Source organism: Leuciscus leuciscus, assembly GCF_965113295.1.
Source record: "Leuciscus leuciscus genome assembly, chromosome: 19".
Taxonomy (NCBI): Eukaryota; Metazoa; Chordata; class Actinopteri; order Cypriniformes; family Leuciscidae; genus Leuciscus; species Leuciscus leuciscus.
In genome coordinates, this window is record NC_138743.1 from 385,246 (window position 1) to 392,500 (window position 7,255).

General features: G+C 39.7%; 1 protein-coding gene across 2 annotated transcripts in view; it reads right to left on the reverse strand.

The window, feature by feature from the left end:
* The window catches only part of pak5 (p21 protein (Cdc42/Rac)-activated kinase 5), a 73,441-nt gene that overhangs the window by 55,367 nt on the left and 10,819 nt on the right, over positions 1 to 7,255 (reverse strand). The gene's annotated exons all lie outside the window — the stretch shown is intronic.

Sequence of the window (7,255 nt, forward strand, 5' to 3'; positions counted from 1 at the left end):
CCAGCCTTTGCTGAGGAATTTACAGAACTGTTATCAACAATTACCTCAGAGTTTGACTGTTTTGCCATTGCTGGAGATTTTAACATTCACATAGATAATGCAGAAAACAATATGGCAAAAGAAATCAAAACTGTTTTAAAAACTTTTGATCTGACTCAGCATGTACATGGACCCACACACAATCATGGACACACTCTAGATTTACTTATCAGTAAGGGTCTAAACATCTCATCGATTGTTATTAAGGATGTAGCACTGTCTGATCATTTCTGTATTTTCTTTGATATATTGATCTCTCCTGCCACTGAAGCTAGATCTGTGTCTGTCAAGAAGAGATGCTTAAATGAGAACACTAGTGTACTATTTATGAAGGCTATATCCTTAACACCAAGCATATCTGCTGACTCTGTTGATTTTCTCCTTGATTCTTTTAACTCAAAAGTTAAAAGTGCAATTGATGATATTGCTCCTGTGAAAGTCAGGAAGAAGAGTGGCAGACAAAAAGCACCTTGGAGAAACTCAACAGCAGTGCAAAATATGAAAAGACAATGCAGAAAAGCAGAGCGCATGTGGCGGAAGACAAAGCTTGTAGTCCATTATAACATCTACAAAGACAGCCTTCATGCTTTCAATATGGAACTAGGCAAAGCTAGACAGACTTTCTTCTCAAATATTATAAACTGCAATTTAAACAACACACGCACTCTTTTTGCTACTGTAGAGAGACTGACAAACCCCCCAAGCCAGATTCCCAGTGAAATGCTCTCAAACAGCAAGTGCAGTGAGTTTGCTTCTTTCTTCTCTGACAAAATCAATAATATCAGAAAGGTGATCAGCACATCCTTGAGTTGCACTGGGGTCAGACAAATCAGACCACCTGAAAAAGTAGTAACTTTGTCTGATTTCAAAAAAATTGATGGCAAAATTTTGGTAGAAACCGTACAGCACCTTAAAACATCAACATGCGCTCTTGACACACTTCCTACATCTTTTTTCAAAAGTGTGTTAAACAGTTTAGAACATTTACATTTACATTTAGTCATTTAGCAGACGCCTTTGTCCAAAGCGACTTACAAATTAGGACAAAATTCAGCGAGGCAGTTTACCACTTCTAGAAGCAGATCTTCTAGAAGTGGTAAATGCCTCACTTCTCTCTGGGAGTTTTCCAAACTCCCTGAAAACTGCAGTTGTCAAGCCCCTCCTGAAAAAGAACAATCTGGATAAGACCATATTAAGCAACTATAGACCGATCTCAAATCTTCCTTTCATAGGCAAGATCATTGAAAAAGTTATCTTCAATCAGCTGAACAAATTCTTAAGCTCGAATGGATACTTTGATCATTTTCAATCTGGTTTCCGACCGCATCACAGCACAGAGACAGCGCTCATAAAGATAATAAACGATATTCGCTTAAATACTGATTCAGGCAAATTATCAGTGCTGGTACTACTCGACCTCAGTGCTGCATTTGACACTGTCGATCATAACATACTTCTTGACAGGCTGGAAAACTGGGTGGGGCTTTCTGGGATAGTCCTAAAATGGTTCAGGTCATACTTAGATGGGAGAGGTTATTATGTGAGTATAGGAGACCATAAGTCTGAGTGGACATCCATGACATGCGGAGTCCCTCAAGGCTCAATTCTTGCGCCACTCCTGTTCAACCTGTATATGCTCCCAATGAGCCAAATAATGAGAAACAACCAAATTGCTTACCACAGCTATGCAGACGACACACAGCTGTACTTAGCCCTATCGCCTAACGATTACAGCCCCATTGACTCCCTGTGCCAATGTATTGATGAAGTCAACAGTTGGATGTGTCAAAACTTTCTTCAATTGAACAAAGACAAAACTGAAGTTATTGCGTTTGGAAACAAAGATGAAGTTCTCAAGGTGAACGCATACCTTCACTCTAGGGGTCAAACAACTAAACATCAAGTCAGGAATCTTGGTGTGACACTAGAGTCAGACCTTAGTTTCAGTAGTCATGTCAAAGCAATAACTAAATCAGCATACTATCATCTGAAAAATATTGCAAGAATTAGATGCTTTGTTTCCAGACAAGACTTAGAGAAACTTGTGCATGCTTTCATCACCAGCAGGGTGGATTATTGTAATGGACTCCTCACTAGCCTTCCCAAAAAGACCATAAGACAGTTGCAGCTCATACAGAACGCTGCCGCCAGGATTCTGAGCAGAACCAGAAAATATGAACATATCACACCAGTCCTCAGGTCTTTACACTGGCTCCCAGTTAGATTTAGGATTGATTTCAAAGTATTATTACTGGTATATAAATCATTCAATGGCCTAGGACCTCAATACATTGCAGATATGCTCACTGAATATAAACCCAACAGATCACTCAGATCAAGTCAAGTCAAGTCAAGTCAAGTTTATTTGTATAGCGCTTTTCACAATACAGATTGTATCAAAGCAGCTTCACAGTATTAAATTAAAATAATACAACAAAGTTTGTTTCAAGAGGAATTTATTGATTGATAAAATTAAATTAAATATCCCCAAAATATCCCCAACTGAGCAAGCCAAAGGCAACAGTGGCAAGGAACCGAAAAACTTCATCAAGTGACCTAATGGTGTCCTAAAACTCCATCAGGTGACCTAATGGAGAAAAAAAAAAAACCTTGGGAGAACCCAGGCTCAGTCGGGGGCCAGTTCTCCTCTGGCATTTATGAGCTAGAGGCCGGATTGTAGTTTGAACTGTAGGATTATATGAATGCCTGGCTGAAGAGATGCGACTTTAATCTAGTTTTAAACTGGGAGAGCGAGTCTGAGCAACGAACAGTATCAGGAAGACTATTCCAGAGTTTTGGAGCCAAATGTGAGAATGCTCTCCCTCCTTTGGTGGTTCTGGATATCCTAGGTATGACCAAAAGCCTTGAATTTAGTGATCTTAAAGAGCGCGATGGATTATAGGGTGATAAAAGATCCGTTAAATAGACTGGAGCTAAGCCGTTTAGGGCTTTATAAGTCAGTAGCAATACCTTATAATTAATACGGAACTTTATAGGTAACCAATGCAGTGATGATAAAATCGGTGTTATATGATCATATTTTCTTGATCTAGTAAGAACTCTAGCGGCGGCATTTTGGACTAACTGTAGCTTGTTTATTGAGGATGCAGGACAACCAGCTAGTAAAGCATTACAGTAATCCAGTCTCGAGGTCATGAATGCATGAACTAACTTTTCTGCATCAGAAACTGATAGCATATTACGTAGCTTAGCAATGTTTCTAAGGTGGAAAAATGCTGTTTTTGTAACATATGAAATATGATTTTCAAAAGACAGGTTGCAATCGAGTATAACACCCAGGTCTTTTACTGTAGAGGATAAAGTAACAGGACATCCTATGATGTTAAAGTTGTATTGTGCGAGGTTTTGTGGGCGGTTTTTTGAACCGATAAGTATTACCTCTGTCTTGTCTGGATTTAATAAAAGAAAATTACGGGTCATCCAATCTTTTATATCTTTAACACACTCTGTCAATTTGGAAAATTTTGCGTTTTCATCCGGCCGTGATGAAATATATATTTGAGTGTCATCAGCATAACAATGGAAACTAATTCCATGTTTCCTTATAATATTTCCAAGTGGCATCATATATATTGAAAATAACAGAGGGCCTAATACAGATCCCTGCGGCACTCCATAGTTTACTGGAGTTATGATCGATTTTTCTCCATTTAAATAGACAAAATGGTAGCGGTCAGATAGGTATGATTTGAACCAGCTTAGTGCTTGTCCTTGAACACCAGTATAATTTTGTAGTCGATCTAAGAGTAATGTATGATCTATAGTATCGAACGCAGCACTAAGATCAAGTAAAACTAGTATTGAGATACAGCCTTGGTCAGAAGCTAAAAGTAAATCATTTGTGATTTTAACGAGCGCAGTTTCAGTGCTATGATGCGGTCTGAATCCAGACTGAAACTTTTCATAGATATCATTTTGTTGCAAGAAAGAGCCCAGTTGAGCGGACACCACTTTTTCTAATATTTTAGACATAAATGGAAGATTTGAAATGGGTCTATAATTTGCTAGATTATTATGATCTAATTGTGGTTTCTTAATGAGAGGTTTTATAACTGCCAGTTTAAATGTTCTTGGAACATGACCTAAAGATAAAGACGAGTTAATAATATTGAGGAGAGGATCTTCCACTACAGGTAACACTTCTTTCAGTAGTTTAGTTGGTATAGGATCTAATAAACATGTTGTTGTTTTAGATGAAGTGATAAGTTTATTTAACTCTTTTTGTTCTATAGTTGTAAAGCACTGTAATTGTTCTTGCGGGGTGATAATTGAAGCTGAATTATAAGGCGCGATTGAAGATTGAACGTTTACAATTGTGGTTCTGATGCTTTCTATTTTCTCAGTGAAGAAGTTCATGAAATCATTACTACTGAACTGTAACGGGATATTTTGTTCGGGTGACGTCTGTTTATTTGTTAGTCTAGCCACGGTGTTAAATAAAAACCTTGGATTGTTTTGGTTGTTTTCTATTAGTTTGCGGAGGTGCTCAGCCCTGGCCGCTTTTAGGGCCTTTTTATAACGTGACATACTGTCTTTCCACGCGATTCTAAAGACCTCTAAATTAGTTTGTTTCCATTTACGCTCTAAAATACGCGTTTCTCTCTTTAAAACATGCGTAGTATTGTTATACCATGGTGCTTTATTTTTCTCTCTGACCTTTTTTAATTTAATAGGTGCAACCTCATCCAATGTTCTAGAGAGAATGGTGCTCATAGTGCTAGTTAGTTCTTCTAGTTCATCTGTTTGTTTGGGTTCAGGCAGCAGCTGAGACAGATTAGATAAGCAATTTGAGAAATTATCTATGGTGGATGGGAGGATTGTTCTGCCTGGTTGATAACGCGACGCCGCATGACATATTACAGCAGTACGTAATATGCAAGTTACCATGTAGTGATCAGTGACTTCATCACTTTGTGGAATGATATCTATATCGGTTGGATCGGTTCCATGTGATATAATTAAATCGAGTGTATGATTAAGACGATGTGTTGGTCCGGTGACGTTTTGCTTGACCCCAAATGAATTTAATAAATCTGTAAACGCAGCTCCTAACGCATCATTTGGATTATCTACGTGTATGTTAAAATCTCCAACAATTAGTGCTTTATCGACATTGACTAATAGGTCTGAGAGAAAATCTGCAAACTCTTTTAGGAAATCAGCGTAAGGCCCTGGCGGTCTATATACGGTAGCCAAGGCTAGAGATAATAGGGATGTTTTTCTAACATCTAAGAGCGTAACATTTAGTACAAGTACTTCAAATGAAATAAACTTATAACCCGTTTTCTGGGTAACATTTAGAATATCTTTATAAATGGTTGCAACACCTCCGCCACGACCAATCAGACGGGGCTCATGCTTATAACAGTATCCAGGAGGAGTAGACTCATTAATACCGAAATAATCATTTGGTTTAAGCCAGGTTTCAGTAAGGCAAAGTATATCGAAGCTATTATCTGTGACTATTTCATTTACAATAACTGCCTTAGGTGTGAGTGATCTAATGTTTAGAAGACCTAGCTTTAGAAATAGTTTTTGTTTACTAATAGCAACATTTTCTGTTTTAATAACAATTAGATTTTTCCTAGATCCTGCATTAGATTTATTATTTGATCTCACTAAACGAGGAATAGACACGGTTTCTATGCAATGTTCTACACTAGTATTTATATCAGTTGAATTGGTGCAGCAGAGACTATGATTTGGACTTTTGGTTACTAGTCAAAGGGTATTTAACATTTTGGAGATGTTATCTGACAGAAGATCCGCTCCGAATCTGCTTGGGTGTAAGCCATCAGCACGGAAAAGCCTAGGACGCTCCCAAAACAGATTCCAATTATTTACAAAGAGCAGTTTCTGCTCATTGCACCATGACATTAACCATTCATTTAGCGCAAATAATCTGCTGAACTTTTCATGCCCTAGTCGGTACGTGGGAAGCGGTCCTGACACAATGATCGTTGTTTCAGGCGATGTGCTGCGTACCGTATCGATTAGATTCCTGAAGTCTTTCTTCAGAATCTCCGTCTGGCGCAGCCTGATGTCGTTCACTCCCGCGTGCAGGACCACAGTTCCGACGCGCTCGTCACCGTTCAGGATCTCGGGAACGCGAGCAGCGATTTCAGAAACACGAGCACCAGGAAAGCAGTGACTTTGCACCTTACTTTTACCTAACGTAGCGTGTACATGCCGAACGATGGAATCGCCGATGATCACAGCATCGCGTTCTGTTTCGCGTAGAGGGGAGAAGCGGTTTTGTGTCGATAACTCGAAAACCGGGAGGGTCGGAGAAAGTCTTGGTCTAAACCTGACTCGCGTCTTCCGCTGCGGAACCACCCAGGCTTCGTGGTGGCGTGTTGGAGCCGGAGTGAACGAGACCATGGCTGATTGCGACCGATGCTGAGGAACGCACGGAGTAGACGCGGTCGGAGTCAGCGGGTTAGTAACGTTAAACACTGATTTGTGTGCATCGGCGCGTGATGTTTCAAGAGCCAAACACCGGTCTCTCAGCTCGGCCTGTCTCAATAAAAGGTTGTGGATCTGTTTCTCAACAGCTTCCAGCTCAGACTGCAGTGCGTGAAGCTCAAATGTGTCCTCACCTGCACCAAGCGGTAGACTACTTACATCTAATATATTCGCCATTTTAACAGATGGACAGTGAGTTAGCAACGAAGCTACCAGTGATGCTATCAATATTAATACTAATTTATATTATAAGTTTGTTTGTAAGTGAGTGTGGAGAAGACGCGTTCAGCCGTGATCCATGGACGTAACCTTTAAGAGTATGCAGCGTTGGATCACTAATAGGCTTGAAACGCGTCTGCTCAACAGTCCGCGTTGTAACTATGAGGTTTTTTAGGTTTTTTTAGTGGTAGGGGTGTAGAGTAGACGCACGATAGGCGGAAAAAAAATGTTTGTTTATAAGTGAGTGTGGAGAAGACGCGTTCAGCCGTGATCCACGGACGTAACCTTTAAGAGTATGCAGCGTTGGATCACTAATAGGCTTGAGACGCGTCTGCTCAACAGTCCGCGTTGTAACAATGAGGTTTGAGCAGTAACATTAGTGCTTCTCAGTGAGGAAAAGTAGAAAATGTTTGTTGTAAGCGAGTTTAAAGAGAAAAATCAAGAATTATAAATCAAATCGATAGAGCTCCAAAAACAACAACGCATTCAGACGCAACGCATGATAATAACA